The sequence below is a fragment of the Haematobia irritans genome, chromosome 2, assembly GCF_050003625.1.
Source record: "Haematobia irritans isolate KBUSLIRL chromosome 2, ASM5000362v1, whole genome shotgun sequence".
NCBI lineage: Eukaryota > Metazoa > Arthropoda > Insecta > Diptera > Muscidae > Haematobia > Haematobia irritans.
In genome coordinates this window covers 58580879-58601308 of record NC_134398.1, presented here as the reverse complement: position 1 = coordinate 58601308, position 20430 = coordinate 58580879, and the positions used below count along the sequence as shown (strand labels likewise).

The 20430-nt window shown below is 34.2% G+C and overlaps 1 protein-coding gene and 1 long non-coding RNA gene across 2 annotated transcripts in view; both read right to left on the bottom strand.

Annotated features, from left to right (window-relative positions):
• LOC142224479 (uncharacterized) overlaps positions 1 to 20430 on the bottom strand; it is a 457797-nt gene that overhangs the window by 298282 nt on the left and 139085 nt on the right. The window lies entirely within an intron of this gene.
• On the bottom strand, positions 9129 to 10845 carry LOC142227555 (uncharacterized). The gene is made up of 4 exons (XR_012719901.1): positions 10517 to 10845; positions 10087 to 10451; positions 9691 to 10022; positions 9129 to 9626 (listed from the first exon to the last, which is right to left on the bottom strand). It is a non-coding gene; the product is annotated as an uncharacterized LOC142227555 (long non-coding RNA).

The window sequence follows — 20430 nt, the reverse complement described above, 5'->3', positions numbered from 1 at the left end:
GTTCCTGAAAAATAAATTGATACTTATTTTGGTTAAACATTTGCTTGGTGTGACCATATCCGTACTAGAAAAAAAATCCGTACTAGAAAAAAAATTATTAACGAGTTTGAAAAACTTGAGAATATAGTTATTTCAATTGGATGGTGCAGTAAACGTGACGCTCGTATTCGCTCATAGTTAACCTTTCACAAATTACTACAGAAATTGGAAGGAAAACTACTTAAGTCTTATATAAGTGAATTGCTGTTTAGAGGAAATTTTCTAAAATCACTTTTTGGCTTATTAGAGCCAATTTCCATACTAATTTAAATTTTTCAAAATTGTAGCTAGTCATTCGTTGATGCAGCTAAAGCTTGGACCACGAAAACTAAGAATAGTTTGAAGTTGTGAATGAGAGATGTAAATCTAGTAGAGTTTTGAATAAATACATTATAAAACATTTTTTGCATACCTTTTATCGGGGAGCTTAACTAAATTAAATTAAAAAATATTCACAATTTCTTTAATTAAGGTTTACGACTTTTGCGATATACGTATTATACCGTCGTAAATGTATGTCGCAAAAGTCACAGTTTGCGACAGGCCAACCCTGCTTCATACCTTTCTTCCATATATTTTTATTTTATTTTCAGCACTCTCAAAGTAAATATTCGATTGTATAATATTTTCAGAATTTACCTTTCATGCAAACGAAGAATCAAACCCTGAAACATACAGTTTCTAAGCAACACACTATCCACTGGTCATGTAGTTCTTATTCCCCTTAAGGCACAATTCTCGCATAAACGGATGCAAGCAGTTCTATTTATAGAATAGTTTAGCACACACAACCTGATTTTAAGAAACTTTATTTAAAGGAAACAAAAATTTTAGTTGGCCCTATTTTTAACGGAAAGTACAACTTTTCAAAACGGAAATAACGTATTTTTCCATTTTTTTTAAGATTGCGAAAGGATGTTCGACATTGCATGGTACTGTTTTAAAGTCTTATTATAAAACTTTAAAATGTGTCTTTTTTAAGACATGAAGCCACAAATGAACACAGCTTTGTGGTACTAAAACGGATTGTGATTTTTTCCAAAATCCAAAAAAGTAATTAAAAACGGTACGAAATGACAATTTCGATTTGGAAAAAGGTGCACCATTCTCTTGATTGCAAAATATTAAGGATACTCTCATAGCTTGGGTCCTTTGGGATCCCTCACAATAATAAGAATTAACAAAAACTTAGACACCATAATGTGGGCGAAAATACAATGAGGGAAAAAGTAGTGTAACACCAAGGCAAAACGAAAACGCCCTAAGACATACAGTATGTCAAGAAAGTCTTTTGACATTGCCAAATATTTCAAATTCTAGAAATAATTGAAATATTAAATATTTTATTAAATTTTTAATTCTGTGTACGTATGTATACTTTGCAAAATACATAATAAAATATTTTTTTAAAATTTCATTATATTTAATTTTGGAACAAAACATAATTTTTATCCCATTGTCAAAACACTTTCTTGACAAACTGTACATTCCGAAAAGAATAAAACTTGATATAAACGAAGTGGATTGCGATTTAAGAATAAAACGTATTTTTTTTTTTTTTTTTGCAAAAATTCTAACAATTTGTTTTTTAATAAAAAACATTGAGTTCATCGGACGATGCATATATATTTGAGCTGTATCTAAATCTGAACCTATTTCAATGATAGTTTGCAGGTTTGGTTACTTTTACAGAAGATTGCCTTTTGTCAAATTTGAGTAAGATCATTATAGTCAAAAATAAGGTTATTATTGGCAAATTTTGGAAAATTGGGCGATATATATGCGGTATGTATGGGAGCTATATCTAAATCGGAACCGCTAGTTCTATAAAACATACATATACCCAACTTTGAGTAAGATCGATTAGTACACTGAAAAAACAGTGAACCCACCAGGAAGAAAACTTTCGGTTAATTTTAGAAAATTTTGAATATTTGTAGAAAATTTTAACTAAACAGTATTACAAACGTTGACATCACGCCGATGTGATAAAAATTAGTAAATATTTTTCGACAAATTAAAGAAAATTTATTAGACATAACTAAGTTTTTTCATTTGTTAAAGAAAATTTTGTAGTTTGAAGGAAAAACTTGGAGTTCAAAATTGCAAGAATGTCTTTAGTGACATACGAAGTTCATGATGGACACATTTTTGGTAAAATTTACAAATTTAAAAAAATTCTGAACTATTTTGTGGAAGACACAAATTTAGTTAATCTTTATGCTTCATTTCAGTATATTTTTTTCCTCGGGTTTAGTTAATTTAACTAACGTACATAAAAAATTATTAGAGTAAAGAAAACTTTCTCCAAACATAATAATTCTATGAACTAAAATAAAGTTAAATTGGCTTTAGTGAAATAGAGACTTCACTTTTTTTTGAGTGTAAATTTGGCACTCTTAAAGGGTGTTAATTAGATTAGTAAACAAGCTCAATATGGTTGGTAAACAAGCGCAATATGATATGGGAGCTATACTAAAATTTGATCCGATTTTTTTTTCCAAATTCTATAGTGATTTGAATAAATATTTTTTAAAATATGGAATCAGGTAGTTTTATATCGCAATTATTTTGACAAATTGCAGATTTTTTTACAGGAAACTTTGAAATCCTTATTGCGATGAAAAGGAGATTGGACTTCCTCTATATACAATGAGCAGAAAGCAAATGTGGATGGAAGCTCCAAAAAAATTGTTGCTGGAAAAGCTAGAGGAGCATTCTCCCAATGCTGGGAAAAGTATTTAGTTAAGAAATAAAAGGGAGCTATGGTTTTGACTGTGTTATTAATACAGGGTGCGGCTACAGTTACTATATGATGTAAAACAATTGTAACTTCTTTGCTTGCGAGTATTTAACTTTTTCTTTTTTCCTATTTCAGAAATTAAACTTGGGAGAATATTTAAAAATGGAACGCTATACAATTGCGCAAAGAACTAAGATTGTTTTTCTACTCATTGAAAATCATCGTTCGATAATTAATACTCAACGTGCATACAGAAGATTTTATGGTGTAAGAACTGCTCCAACGGGTCGAACCGTTCGTTTGTTGGTGAATAATTTTTCTGAATATGGGACTGTTGGAGATTCAAGACGTACGGGTAGACTTCGAACTGGCAGATCGGCCGAAAATATTGATGCTGTGCGACAGAGCGTCGAAGAAAATCCGGAGACATCAACGAGAAGACGATCTTCCCAGTTGCAGCTTTCTGACCGCAGTCTTCGGCGAATTTTAAAACACGATTTGCACCTCTTCCCTTACAAAATCCAACTAGTCCAAAAACTAAATCCTGAGGACTTCGTATTGCCCTTGAGCTGTTTTAAATCTCTAGAGCTGTTTTAAATCTCGTTGATCAAAATTAAAATTTTTTGTCAAATTTGAGATGGCTTGTGGGGCTATCTCAAAGAAAAAGGTTATGTGAATAAGTCCCAAACCTTGCAGCAAATAAAGGACAACATTCAAGAAGAAATTGATCGTATACCACAAGAAACACTCAACAAAGTTATGGAAAATGCCATAAAAAGAGCACATTTTTGCGTTAGAGAAAACGGTTCTCATTTAACTGATATTATTTTTCATAATTAATGTAAAAAATAACATAAAATAAACTTTCTTTTTATCATACATTTTTTTGTTTTTTTTTTCATTCCATTCAATAGTTATTTAAAAAACAAATCATATAGTTACTTTAGCCGCACCCTGTAGTACTCCTTGTGCAACATATGAAATCAAAGTAAAACTCTGTCATATAAGTACAGTAATAGCGCATGTTATCAGAGCTTATATATGGGGGGTTTGGCATTCCGTTTGTAACACATACAAATAACAATTTCTGACTATAGAAAGTATATATAGTCTTGATCAGAGAGAACCCAGAAAAAAACCAGTAAGTAAAGTAGAAAGTCGGGCGGGGCCGACTATATCATACCCACAATCACCCTTACTGAATTAGTAATCATAAGCATTTGTGGGGTAACATTGATATAGGTCTGGGAGATAAACCCCAGTAACAGTGCAACGGCTATTGAAATGGTGGACATCCGTCCTATCACAAGCCCATGTCAAATGGCGACGCTTTTTTTGCTGGGAAATTATATGACGATATAATTATGTCCGTCTGTCTGGCTATCTGTTGTAATCAGGCACCATCCTTCAATAATGAACCTAGAGTGCTGAAATTTGAGCAGACTCGTATTTCGTTTACATGCAGGTCAAGTTCGAAGATAGGTTACATCGGCCTTAGTTTCGATTTTGTCCCATAAAAACCGACCCCCCAATCGGGGTCTTCAACACATTGACATTAAAATTTTTATCCGATTTGCATGAAATTTAAAACGTGTGAGTCGGTCAATGTTTTGGTGCTTTCTTCGAAACAAGTGGTATTGGTTCGGTATTGTTTTGAAATTCCGAATTTTGGAGTCTACACTTTTAATATAAAGCACAAAGGTACACATATTATACCCTCCACCATAGGATGGGGGGTATATTAACTTTGTCATTCCGTTTGTAACACATCGAAATATTGTTCTAAGACCCCATAAAGTATATATATTCTGGGTCGTGGTGAAATTCTGAGTCGATCTGAGCATGTCCGTCCGTCCGTCCGTCTGTTGAAATCACGCTAACTTCCGAACGAAACAAGCTATCGACTTGAAACTTGGCACAAGTAGTTGTTATTGATGTAGGTGGGATGGTATTGCAAATGGGCCATATCGGTCCACTTTTACGTATAGCCCCCATATAAACGGACCCCCAAATTTGGCTTGCGAGGCCTCTAAGAGAAGCAAATTTCATCCGATCCGGCTGAAATTTGGTACATGGTGTTAGTATATGGTCTCTAACAACCATGCAAAAATTGCTCCACATCGGTCCATAATTATATATAGCCCCCATATAAACCGATCCCCCGTAGAATTGTATAAAGATTGTTCTTAAAATAGAACAATAATCGATGTTAAAACTGTCCTTCTAGATTCAAAATACCACTTTGTTCAAATTTTGCAAAACAAAAAAAAAAACAAAAAAATAAATTGTAAGGCCCACACACAATCTTTTTATGGTGGTTTATAAGTTCTATCCTGCAAAGCAAAAATCATGCAAATCGGTTCATAATTGCGCGTTTAACAAATAAAACAAAATTTCATACACCCGAGGTGTCCAACTTCCTAAGTCTATGGGCCAGCCCGTGAACCCACTAGGGACCTGCAAACCTGTAGACAAAGCATGTAGAGGAAAGCATCTCAGCTTTGACATAAAGAACCAATTACGTTGGTATCTTAATCCATTCAAAAGTTAAAGAATTATTTCCAAACAAGTATATACGGCCGTAAGTTCGGCCAGGCCGAAGCTTATGTACCCTCCACCATGGATTGCGTAGAAACTTCTTCTAAACACTGCCATCCACAATCAAATTACTTGAGTTGCGGTAACGCTTGCCGATGGCAAGGTAGCTTAAAACCTCCTAACACCGTCTTCTAAATTGTAAGTAAGTCCATACGTGGTATATATTAAATCAAAAAATACCGATTAAATACGTATATAATACAGTTTGACAAAGTTTTCTATATAAATAAATATATGAAAAAATTTTCTATAGAAATAAAATTTTGAAAAAATTTTCTATAGAAATAAAGTTTTGACAAAATTTTCTATAGAAATGCAATTTTAACAAAATATTCTATAGCAATAAAATTTTAACAAACTTTTCTATAGAAACATAATTTTGACACAATTTTCTATGGAAATAAAATTTTGAAAAAATTTTGGTAAATTATTTTTGGCTCGATTGGCAACCGTGATTATGAACCGATATGGACCAATTATTGTGTAATTGGAGATCGGCTATATATTACTATATAGGCCGATATGGACCAATTTTGGTATGGTTGTTAGCGGCCATATACTAACACCACGTTCCAAATTTGAACCGGATCGGATGAATTTTGCTCCTCTAAGAGGCTCCGGAGGTCAAATCTGGGGATCGGTTTATATGGGGGCTATATATAATTATGGACCGATGTGGACCAATTTTTGCATTGTTGTTAGAGACTATATACCAACACCATGTACCAAATTTCAGTCGGATCGAATGAAATATGCTTTTCTTAGAGGCTCAGCAAACCAAATCTGAGGGTCCGTTTATATGGGTGCAATATCATCCGAACTACATCAATAATAACCAAGTTTCAAGTCGATAGCTTTTTCCGTTCTGAAGCTAGCGAGATTTTAACAGACGGACGGGCGGACATTCTTAGATCGACTCAGAATTTCACCACGACCCAGAATATATATACTTTATGGGGTCTTAGAGCAATATTTCGATGTGTTACAAACGGAATGACAAAGTTAATATACCCCCATCCTATGGTGGAGGTTATAAAATGCGATTAGGAACTACAATGGTTTGTAAAATTCATAATGAAATAATTATTTTTGCCATGACATATCTACTGATTTTACTCGAAAGTCGAGTAACTTGCAGTAAAAAATCATTAAAAGAAGAAATGCATTTTGACATTGTTCTCTTAAAATTGTTTACTACTTTCACTATTTTTTGGGGTTGAGGAACGGTTTCTAGTAAAAACTAGTAAAAGTAGTAACTAGTAGTACACTCAAAAAAATAATTATTTCCTCTCAAACGAAATTTTAGACAAACAAAGTTCGTTTCTCATTTGCTTTTCGCTGTAAGGAAGTGTATTTGGAAGAAAAGTATATACTTTTTGTGATAAACGTTTATTATTTTCCAGGATGTAAAAACAATTTCATAAAGACAAACTAAAAAAAAACATTGTTTTCTTACTAATTGCATTTACCCTCACATCTTTCTCACATACACGAGATTTTTTAGTTCTTAACACCTTTTCCTGTAATACCAACAATGTAGAAGAAATTATACGATTTTATAAATTTTTAAAATTTTTTACCTTTCGCCTGGACGGAGAATCGAACCGCGTACCAGGTACTTTGTAAGCCAACACACTAACCACTGAGTTATGTACCCGTTATGGTCATCAATAGATAAATATCAATATAAGTTATAATTATGTAGCATAGTTTGCGACGTCCACGAACCGAATAAACAAAGTTTATTTAACAGAAACAAAGATTTATTTTTGCACCGTGGAGCAGTGGTTGATACGTCCGACTTGCATGCCAAGGGTCGTGGGTTCGATCCCTGCTTCGACCAAAGTTTTTTTTACATATATTCCAGATATGTTCGGAAGATTCCGAAAAAATGTTCAACATTACATAGTAGTATATTAAATTTTGAACTGTAAAATGTGTCTTATTAAAGACCTAAAGTCAGAAAAGAACAGTGTTTGATATAAACGAAGTGGGCTGTGTTGTTGTTTCAAAAATAACTTTTTTATTGAAAAAATAAAAAATTTTGTAACAAACGAATTTTTTTGGTGATAATAGTTTAAAATTTTCGAAGCAACTCAAAAAACTCTAACAAAAGAAAAACGTTTTCGGTACACGTTTTCCAAACGTTTTTTTTCTTTGTGTGTAGGTAGGTTAGGTTAGGTTAGGTGGCAGCCCGATGTATCAGGTTCACTTAGACTATTCAGTCCATTGTGATACCACATTGGTGAACTTCTCTCTTATCACTGAGTGCTGCCCGATTCCATGTTAAGCTCAATGACAAGGGACCTCCTTTTTATAGCCGAGTCCGAACGGCGTTCCATATTGCAGTGAAACCACTTAGAGAAGTTTTGAAAGCCTCAGAAATGTCACCATCATTACTCAGATAGTAGGTAAAGGAACACAACTAACAATTATAATAAAAATAAATATTTTGTATCAAAAAAATCTATGCAAAATTCAAAAAGAACAATGTTTGCTATACTTCTCTTTCAAACGTATTTTCTTTCCGTGTATATTTAAGTTAAGGAGAAAATAGTGATATTATATATTGCATAATTCATTTGAATATTGTAATTCCATATTATGTCAAAAGGAAATAATTTTCTTTGTGTTATCTTCAAATCAAAACACATGCATTAACAAGTTTCATTATTAAAATATGCATTTACTGACAGACGGTGGAAGCCCTCAAAAATCTAAAGATAATTCTCTGCAATAGACATTTGCTCAAAACCAAATTAACAATTGTTCTCCTCTCCTACCTTTGTGGATGCTGGCTGTGTGTGTATGTATGAAGCTGGCGAATGGATCCTTAATAAACCTGAACCCATACAAATATACGATGTTATATCGTATATCCGCATGTTAAGGCTAACAAAGTTGCAACCGCCCATGTGCGTACTTAAATATGTTTGCCTATTTGTATGTCTATAACCTTGGAGTAATAAATTAAGTTAATTTTTGCTGATGTTGGAAGGTGGAACTAAATTGTTTCACTTCTTGGCAATTTGTTAGCTCCTATATACCAGGGGGAGCAAGCCATGAACCATGAAACCAAAAACAGAAAAAAACAAAACAACTCAAGAGCAAACTTTAAATGAAATTACCAAATGGAGCGTTTCAGTCTGAAGCAATTTCTAAATCTTACCTCGACTGACACATTTACTGACAGCCTATCACGCAACATCTACAATCAAACACACACTCACACATACATTTCTGAGTTCAAAGGTAGTTGGATTATCGAAAGGAATGGGAAACGGCAATGAGAATGAGAATGAATTGTGTTTTGTCTTGGAGAAACGAATGTTTACGTAAATGGAATTATTGTTGGGTAAGCCGTAGAAATTAAGAGACAACAAACCGGAAAGATTTTTATCAACATTTTGACAAAGTAATTACCCAATAAACACAAACGTTTGAAAAATACTAAAATTCAATAATTTTTCAAACATTTTTTCAAAGGATTAGGGTAATATTCAAGTTGAGAAATTGTTGAGAAAATCGCGTTCTCAACAAAAAACAGACATTACCCTCAACAGTAAAATTCAACACAATAGCAATAATTTCTCAATTGTAATCCTCAAATTGAAATGCATCGCTACTCAATAATTTCTCAAACAGTTTTCAATGTGAGAAAAATAAAAAAATAGCATTGTTGCGAATACTTTCAAACCACAATTTGTATGAAAGTCAATCCTAGTTCTAACTGAAAGTCAATACTAAATTTCTAGGGATTTTGTAAATTTTATTATTTTTTCGTTAACAAATATAATAATCTTAAAAATGACATTAATAATATATAAAAATAATAATATTATACCAATCAAAATGTAATTATCTTATTAAACGTATTAATAAATAAAACTATGAATACAACTTTAAATATCTTAAACATTTTTACATGTATAATTCCATTTAATCCATAATGTTGGTGTCATTAATATGCTGGCAATTTGAAATAATTACTATCGAGGAACTTGCTGGCTTGTGTGTTAGAATAGATTCCAGCAAGAGGAAATCGCAAAATATCAAACTGATGACGGGATGTAAATTGATGTAATGCACATTTTCATCCAGAAGTTCTTTATATAGGAATTGTTGCACTTTGTTTTAATTGGTTGCACTTTGTAAGTTTTCTGAAAACTTTTCTTTGTTGTTTCCTTCATCGGTTTTTCATCGGCCAACATCTTCCAAGAATATACCATTCAATGATTTTAGTTTTCTGCAAAACAATCGAGTTTAGTGATTTCCATTATGTTTTCATTTCACTTTTTATTTTGACTTACCAATTTGTATTTCTTCCAACTGACCACGTACTTCGTGATTTCCTCAAGAACGTTGGTGTTACAAAATTGTTGTTATTAAAATACTGGCAATTTTCAGGAACTTGATGACCAGATAATTGGAATAAATTTCCAGCAATTTCAATTCACAAAATAACAAATTAAACCGATGATGCACATTTTCATCCAGAAGTTCTTGATATAGGAATTGTTGCACTTTGTTTTAGTTGGTTGCACTTTGTAAGTTTTCTGAAAACTTTTCTTTGTTGTTTCCTTCATCGGTTTTTCATCGGCCAACATCTTCCAAGAATATACCATTCAATGATTTTAGTTTTCTGCAAAACAATCGAATTTTGTGATTTCCATTATGTTTTCATTTCACTTTTTATTTTGACTTACCAATTTGTATTTCTTCCAACTGACCAGGTACTTCGTGATTTCCTCAAGAACGTTGGTGTTACAAAATTGTTGTTATTAAAATACTGGCAATTTTCAGGAACTTGATGGCCAGATAATTGGAATAAATTTCCAGCAATTTCAATTCACAAAATAACAAATTAAACCGATGATGCGATATAAATTAAACTATCGATGTGATGCGAATTATCATCCAGTAGTTGTTGATATGGAAAAGCATAAATACCAAGTTTTTTTTGGTTGCACTTTGATTTATGGAAACTTTCTCTTCTCGATAAGCCACTACCATTTTTCACCGGCCAGCCTCTTAATGTGTCCAAGAATCAGCATCCAAATATTTTAGTTGTCTGCAAAGAGATTTGAGTTTAGTGACTTCCTTAAAGTTTTCATTTCGTGTTTTAGTTTTACTTACCAATTATTATAAGCAATTTCAATTGATTATTAAAAAATTTCCACATTTTTGTATTTCTTCCACGAACTTTGTTGTCCAAAGTAGTATTGAAAACCATGTGGTTTTTTCGTTGCATTTCAGGGTAGTGTTTTGTCAAAGTTTTCTCCAATTATCTTCAACACATTTTCAAAGTTTTCGTCAACATTTTGCCAAATTGGTTGTAATTCGCAAACAATTTGAAGATGAATTGAAGATGAGCTTTTTCAAGTCAAGTTGAATTTATGTTGAAAATTATATTTACCCTCAAACTGAAAAGTTGTTGCATTTGAAAAACGCTCATCCTGTGTTTATTGGGTACTTATCTTTGTCTGTGTTGTTATAAATAATTGATAGTTAATATATCAACACAATATAATTTCATGAATCGATAAAAACATTTCCAGTTTTTCAATTTAGTATGTGTTTTTATAAATTCAATTCTTTTTTGGTTAAACTAACGGGAAATTAATACAGGAAATGGAAAACGCCGTTAACTGATTTATATTTTCATGTTAGCCCTAGTTCTTTGGCATTAGTGTGGGAATGGGATACAATCTGTTTGTTTAGCTTTAGTAAAAACAAATGCAAACTGGCTCAAAATGCGACAAAGTTTGTTCTGTATATGTTATTTGTTAAATTAGAAATGACACTCTGAAAAGAAAGTCGCAAACTTCCTTGCGATTAAAATTTTAACGGAATTTTAGAACAAGTGAGTGAAGTAAAGGGTGATTCTTTTGAGGTTAGGATTTTCATGCATTAGTATTTTACAGATCACGTGGGATTTCAGACATGGTGTCAAAGAGAAAGATGCTCAGTATGCTTTGACATTTCATCATGAATAGACTTACTAACGAGCCACAACGTCGAATTTTCAGTGAATGGGCCCTAGAAAAGTTGGCAGAAAATCCGCTTTTTTATCGACAAATTTTGTTCAGCGATGAGGCTCATTTCTGGTTGAATGGCTACGTAAATAAGCAAAATTGCCGCATTTGGAGTGAAGAGCAACCAGAAGCCGTTCAAGAACTGCCCATGCATCCCGAAAAATGCACTGTTTGGTGTGGTTTGTACGCTGGTGGAATCATTGGACCGTATTTTTTCAAAGATGCTGTTGGACGCAACGTTACGGTGAATGGCGATCGCTATCGTTCGATGCTAACAAACTTTTTGTTGCCAAAAATGGAAGAACTGAACTTGGTTGACATGTGGTTTCAACAAGATGGCGCTACATGCCACACAGCTCGCGATTCTATGGCCATTTTGAGGGAAAACTTCGGAGAACAATTCATCTCAAGAAATGGACCGGTAAGTTGGCCACCAAGATCATGCGATTTGACGCCTTTAGACTATTTTTTGTGGGGCTACGTCAAGTCTAAAGTCTACAGAAATAAGCCAGCAACTATTCCAGCTTTGGAAGACAACATTTCCGAAGAAATTCGGGCTATTCCGGCCGAAATGCTCGAAAAAGTTGCCCAAAATTGGACTTTCCGAATGGACCACCTAAGACGCAGCCGCGGTCAACATTTAAATGAAATTATCTTCAAAAAGAAATGTCATGGACCAATCTAACGTTTCAAATAAAGAACCGATGAGATTTTGCAAATTTTATGCGTTTTTTTTTTTTTAAAAAGTTATCAAGCTCTTAACAAATCACCCTTTAGAAAGTCAGACGGAGCCGACTATATCATATCCTAAACCACCCCTACTGAGTTGGTAAACATAGACCCATGTTCCGAAATTCGGAATCGCAAATCGCAAAATTTTTGTTTGGCAATAATTTCTTAACCCTGAAACTTAGAAACTTAAACATTGGTAATAAAGTTCCCTTCAGTGAGAAGTTCAAACTAAAACTGTATTGGAGTCCGAGGATATTCCTATTTTTTCGTTACAAGAAAAGTAAGTATCATTGAAATTTGTTTGGGAAATAAACTTATTTCCTTATTTAAGAAAAGGTTAAAGGGTACATGTTTTTGGCAGCATTATTCCAATCTGAAGAGAAACGCCTAACATGATGAGTTCGAAAGCCCCTAAACTTAATATATTTTCGTAAGAGCTATATGTAAGTCTGTATAAGATCGGCTAATATATCTCAGTTTGAAATTTGAGAAACAGTTGTTAAATAAATAAATTGTGAAATTTTGTATAGTTAAAGAGTAGTAAATTAGATTAGATTGTGCCAAATTTGACGCCGATCGGTTAGTAGAGAAGCGCAATTTGGCCCCATTATCGAAATCGAGTTGTTTGCGTTATCTTCTAAAATGCGTTTAACAAGATCTGAAATGGTTCACCGAATCAACGAAATCCCTTCTGTTGTACTATGCAAAACCTGTAAAAGTAAGGAATTTTTAAAACCAAATTTTCAACAAGTTAAATCAGTAATATACAAAAAAAAATGGTTGAAAGTAACAACAACAGTAAAATTAACATAGAACAAAATTAAAACAACATAAAAGAGATGCAGATAATATTTCTCCAGCTCATCGAATTTTTGGATAGCAACGAACCAGACATCATTGAAACTGAAAAGGCCTCTTCAAGTTTCTCCGATGTTAGTAAGTTTTTTTTTTTTGTTTGTTTTAATACTTCCTTATGTACATATTTTCTCTTTTTGTTTTTGAATATTATCAATGAAAGATTACGATACTTTCATTCCGTTGTCATAAATTTCATACCTACATACATAACAATCGATGAAAGTTCAGGTTGATTTCTTCCTTGTTCCTAATTCATTAATTTTTTCGTGAATTTGCATCCTACACTCAAAAGGAAAGTATGTTCGATTCATTAAATATTAAAAATTTATTTGTTGAAATTTAAAAGTATATTGTTGAAAATATAACAAGTATATACGGCCGTAAGTTCGGCCAGGCCGAATCTTATGTACCCTCCACCATGGATTGCGTAGAAACTTCTACGAAAGACTGTCATCCACAATCGAATTATTTGGGTTGTGGTATATTAAAACTTCTTAATATGGTTTTCTAAATTGTGAGTTAGTCCATACGTGGTAGAGAGCCAGAATTGAAATATGGGGGTCGCTTATATGGGGTCTATATACAATTATGAACTTGATATTGACCAATTTTTGTGTGATTGGGGATCGATTTATCTGAGGGCTACATATACCGATATGGAACTTGTTAGGCATGGTTATTAACGGCCATATACTAGCACAATGTACCAAATTTCAACTGACTCGGATGAAATTTGCTCCTCCAAGAGGCTCCAAAACCAAATCTCGGGATCGGTTTATATGGTGGCTATATATGATTATGGTCTGATATGGACCACTTTTGGCATGGTTGTTAAATATCATATACTACCACAACGTACCAAATTTCAACCAGATCGGATGAATTTTGCTTCTCCAAAAGGAACCGGAGGTCAAATCTGGGGATCGGTTTATATGGGAGCTATATATAATTGTGGACTGATAGGAACCAATTCCTGCATGGTTGTTGGATACCATACACTAACACCACGCACCCAATTTCAACCGAATCGGATGAATTTGCTCTTCCAAGGGGCTCCGGAGTTCAACTGAATCAGATGAATTTTGGTCTTCCAAGAGGCTCCGGAGGTCAAATCTGGGGATCGGTTTATATGGGGGCTATATATATTTATGGCCCGATTTCGACAAATTTTTGCATGAGTGTTTGAGGCCATATATTAACACCACGTGCCAAATTTCAACTGAATCAGATGAATTTTGGTACCAAATTTCAGCCGGATCGGATGAAATTTGGTTCTCTTAGAGGCTCCGCAAGCCAAATCGGGGGATCGGCTTATATGGGGGCTATATGTAATTATGGACCGATATGGACCAATTTTTGCACTATAACATACTAACACCATGTACCAAATTTCAGCCGGATAGGATGAAATTTGCTTCTCTTAGAGCGATCGCAAGCCAAATTTGGGGACCGTTTATATGGGGGCTATACGTAAACGTGGACCGATATGGACCAATTTTTGCATGGTTGTTAGAGACCATATACTAACACCATGTACCAAATTACAGCCGGATCGGATGAAATTTGCTTCTCTTAGAGCAATCGCAAGCCAAATTTGGGGGTCCGTTTATATGGGGGCTATACGTAAAAGTGGACCGATATGGCCCATTTGCAATACCATCCGACCTACATCAATAACAACTACTTGTGCCAAGTTTCAAGTCGATAGCTTGTTTCGTTCGGAAGTTAGCTTGATTTCAACAGACGGACGGACGGACATAATCAGATCGACTCAGAATTGCACCACGACCCAGAATATATATACTTATGGGATCTTAGAGCATTATTTCGATGTGTTACCAACGGAATGACAAAGTTAATATACCCCATCCTATAGTGGAGGGTATAAAAACGTTTGGAGTAGTTAAAGTTAATAAATTAAATCCACTTATAAAATATAAATTCATTTCTATATTATTCTTGTTGTTTTTTAGTTATAAGTAAATTTATCTAAAGGTCTTGAATAAAATTATAAAATATATCCTTATGGATTGCTGAATTAAAACAAAGGGGTTTCCTATAATATGATGTGGAATGTACAGTATGTTAAGTCAGTAAAAGATGCTGCTTCTTTAAAATAAATAAATTTTTTAGCGACCTATCTGGCTTTAAATCTAGGACAAATAAAATTAAAATTAGGATACAAATCTCCTTTATTAACTTTTCATTCTCTTTTTGGGGTTTATTAATAAAGATACTAACGTACAAGCAAATGCCACAATAAAAATCCAAATTATAACGGATACTTCAAAGTAAAAAATGTTTTCTTATTTTCAAAAAAACTTTAAACCAAAGACGCTGAATACTCTAAATAAGTCTTAGCGTATATTTGAAGCGTTTTTATCTTAAATCTAAAGTTTCAATATCTGAGTTAATTTAAGGACAATTTCTTTACATCAAAATGTGTCGTTACTTTAAGGAAAATTAGCCTTAGTTCTAAGACATGCGACTTTAACAGAGGAACGCAAATGTACACAATTTGTGTCCTATGTTTAATGAAAACAATTTTTGAAACAAAGATTATGAACTTTATTTTAAATAAAATTTCATTATTTTTGTAAATTTCACATCCTAAAATTTAGGTTGTGTAATCTTTAATATTACGTAAATATTTTTTGAGTGCATATAGTTTGATATTATTAATTGGCCTGTTAAAAAGGGGGTCTTTAAACGAATTATTACTATATCGTCAGTTTTGACTAGTATTTGACAGGAAGGCGAATTATAATTCAAAATTTCCAGACCCTATTCCAACGGTAACAAAAAAATAATTCGGAAAGGTTTACAGAAACACACTGTCATTTTTTGTGTTTTAGCACAACAACATATTGCGTTTTGCGAATTTATAAACCAGACCAAAGGGAATGTAGTTTTACATATATTACAAAACTTTTCTAAAAATGTCGATAATTTCAATAAAGGAAGCGAGAATTAGCACAGTAATTTTGAATTTTCTTTGTTGTTTGACATAAACGAAATCTGTTATGTTTGTTTGAATAAAAAGATTCATATTTACGTAAGAAAAGTTGCAAAAACTTCTTTATATAAAATTCGAAATTTCTCAAACAATAGCATCAATAACGATTATAAATGTAGAGTAATTGAATAATCTAGCAAATTTAATTTTATAGGAAAATTTTGTTGCCGATGTTGGATAAATTTAATGAAAATATCTAAAGAGCAAATATATAAAAGCACTGCAATCAAGTATTATTATATCAGAAAAAACAGAAGTAAACTGTTACCATTCTTGAAAGATGCAAAAGCCACATAAAAAGACAGCTAAAACCAAACCTTTGGCAACAGCCCTTAAATCATCACCATTGCCGAAGTCAAATGATTGTTTAAACACTGATGAATGTTGCTGACAGCAGTTGATGGATTATTGTATGTTGATATTTCTTAAAGCAGAATAGAGAGCGAAATGCACATAGGGCATTATGATTCGTTACGCTTACGACATTAAATGCCAGGACAAGCCCGTGACTTCTAGCATTCACTCATAGTCACCGATGCGAGATTATGCATTAAATGGTGATTACAACGTATCACTTCCAACTTGACATATTTCACAATAGCCATTGTCTGGGCTAGATGGCTGCAATATGAGGAATGACTTTTGAAGCATTAAAATAATGAATTCGAGGAAATATATTACATATATTTGTTATAATTTTCATAAATAGGAGAAATCATAAATCAAGCCATTTTTACAACGAACATTAGCAATTCTAGTTATTCAATATCTTAGATGTATTGTGAACAGAGAAATCTTAGTATGATTGCATTTAAAGAGCTTCCCAGTAAAAAAAAATGGAAGTGTTTCTTAGTGTGCAAATCCAATGCTTGATATACATGGATTTTGCGAGCAAATATTTGCTCTATGAATGGATTAAAAAAATATTTGTTATCAAGTTTTTCCTTATTTTTTATGGAGCTTGTCAACGTCTGACCCCAAAATGTTCAAAAATTCGTAATTTTTATACCCTCCACCATAGGATGGGGGGTATACTAGCTTTGTCATTCCGTTTGTAACATATCGAAATATTGCTCTAAGACCCCATAAATTATATAATTCTGAGTCGATCTGAGCATGTCCGTCTGTTGAAATAACGCTAACTTACGAACGAAACAAGCTATCGACTTGAAACTTGACACAAGTAGTTGTTATTGATGTAGGTGGGATAGTATTGCAAATGGGCCATATCGGTCCACTTTTACGTATAGCCCCCATATAAACGGACCCCCCAATTTGGCTTGCCGATCCTCTAAGAGAAGCAAATTTCATCCGATCCGGCTGAAATTTTGTACGTAGTGTTAGTATATGGTCTCTAACAAACATGTAAAAATTGGTCCCCATCGGTCCATAATTATATATAGCCCCCATATTAACCGATCCCCCGATTTGGCTTACGGAGCCCCTAAGAGAAGCAAATTTCATCCGATCCGGCTGAAATTTTGTACATGGTGTTAGTATATGGTCTCTAACAACCATGCAAAAATTGGTCCACATCGGTCCATAATTATATATAGCCCCCATATAAACCGATCCCCCGATTTGGCTTTCGGAGCCTCTAAGAGAAGCAAATTTCATCCGATCCGGCTGAAATTTGGTACATTGTGTTCGTATATGGGCTTCAACAACCATGCAAAAATTGGTCCACATCGGTCCTTAATTATATATAGCCCCCATATAAACCGATCCCCAGATTTGGCTTGCGAAGCCTCTAAGAGAAGAAAATTTCATCCGATCCGGCCAATCAGCTTATCCTCATTCCTACTTAAGACTCTGGAGAGGATGATAGATATGTATCTTAGAACTAGCATCGATTCAAGTTTGTTCTCGAAACGACAGCATACATACTCAAAGGGCAGGTCTACTGAGATCGCATTACATGAACTAGTCAGCTCTATTGAAAGCTTACTATCTGCCAAAGAATACGCAATCGTGGCATTTTTAGACATCGAAGGCGCGTTCAATAATGTCCATCCGAGCTCGATATTAAATGGACTGACAACTCTGAATGTTTGTCCATGTATACTTAGGCTGTTAGACGAACTTCTAATGAAGAGACGTATTTCAGCCACACTAGGACAAGCAAACATACAAAGGTATGTGAACAGAGGCACTCCTCAAGGAGGAGTTCTATCGCCTCTTCTTTGGAATGTTGCTATAAATAACCTTCTGGTTACCCTAGAAAAAGAAAGGATAAAATTGGTGGCATACGCAGATGATGTGGCTCTAGCAGTCAGGGGAAAATTCCCATCCACAATCAGATATATTATTCAGAGGGCCCTCCGGATGACTGAGAAATGGGCGAAAGACAATGGTCTTGGGGTAAATCCTGAAAAGACAGAATTAGTCTTGTACTGCAAAGATGGCAAAACTCCCACGGTTAGACCTATTTCTTTAGGAGGTATTGAAATTCCCTTTGGTGAGTGTGCAAAATACCTTGGCGTTATTTTGGACAGGAAGCTGAACTTTAAGCTTAATATTGAAGAAAGGGCGAGAAAAGCAACTGTAGCTTTGTACTCGTGCAAAAAGGCAATAGGAAACAAGTAAGGAAAGTCTAAAGTCGGGCGGGGCCGACTATATTATACCCTTCACCATTATGTAGACCAAAATTTGTGTTACCAACTCAACTCCTTCAAATTTGTTGGGAGTTATTATCAAGGTTTATATTCCCATATAAAAATATTTATATCTGAAACGATTTGGAGACAATTTTTTGTACTTCTACAAAATCGCTAGAAATCTAAATCTGAACCGATTTCAACCAAATTTTGGACACTTAATGACACTATTAAACGTATTCCTTTTGCAAAATTTTAAGGAAATTAGGGCAAAACTCGAGCTTTGGAAGCCATATAAGTGCAAATCGGACGAAAGATATATATGGCAGCTATATCAAAATCTGAACCGATTTGAATCAAATTTGGCACGTATAGCTACAATGCTAATTCTACTCCCTGTGCAAAATTTCAACTAAATCGGAGTTAAAAATTGGCCTCTGTGGTCATATGAGTGTAAATCGGGCGAAAGCTATATATGGGAGCTATATCTAAATCTGAACCGATTTCAACCAAATTTGGCACACATAGCTACAATGCTAATTATACTCTCTGTGCAAAATTTGAGCTAAATCGGAGCAAAAAATTGGCCTCTGTGGTCATTTGAGTGTAAATCGGGCGAAAGCTATATATGGGAGCTATATCTAAATCTGAACCGATTTCAACCAAATTTATATATCAAAATCTGAACCGATTTGAATCAAATTTGGCTCGCATAGCTACAATGCTAATTCTACTCCCTGTGCAACATTTCAACTAAATCGGAGCAAAAAATTGGCCTCTGTGGGCAAATGAGTGTAAATCGGGCGAAAGCTATATATGGGAGCTATATCTAAATCTGAACCGATTTGGCTGATATTTTGCAAGTTTTTCGAGACTCATAAAAAATTCGGATGTACGGAATTTGAGGAAGATCGGTTGATATACACGCCAATTATGACCAGATCGGTGAAAAATATATATGGCAGCTATATCTAAATCTGAACCGATTTTTTCCAAAATCAATAGGGATCGTCTTTGAGCCGAAACAGGACCCTATACCAAATTTTAGGACAATCGGACTAAAACTGCGAGCTGTACTTTGCACACAAAAATACATCAACAGACAGACAGACGGACAGACAGACAGACAGACAGACAGACAGACATCGCTAAATCGACTCAGAATTTAATTCTAAGACGATCGGTATACTAAACGATGGGTCTCAGACTTTTCCTTCTTGGCGTTACATACAAATGCACAAACTTATTATACCCTGTACCACAGTAGTGGTGAAGGGTATAAAAAGTTTGGACTAAAACCAAAAATTGTGCATTGGTTATACACAGCAGTGGTAAGACCTATAATGCTATATGGTGTTGTAGTCTGGTGGCCGGCACTTCAGAAACCGACTTGTTTAGATAAAGTTCAGCGTATGGCATCTTTGTGTATTTCAGGCGCATTCAGCAAGACAGGAACAAATTCCCTTAATGTCATGCTGCATCTATTGCCTTTAGACATTTTGGCCAAACAGTCAGCTGCTACAACGGCTGTGGGGTTGCGCGAGCTATCGCTGTGGTCGGAAAAAGGTTACGGTCACAGTTCGGTCCTCAAAATAATGCCAGATGTGCCTAACGTAGTGGATTACACTTTGGCGAGTCCACTTTTCGACAAAAAGTTTGAGACTCTAATCCCTAACAGTGAGGCGTGGTGCACACAGACCCCGGGGAATAAAGAATATATAGATTTCTACACTGATGGCTCCAAATTGGATGGACAAGTGGGGTTCGGAGTATATTCTAATGATTTGGAACTTCGAATAGCGAAAAGATTAC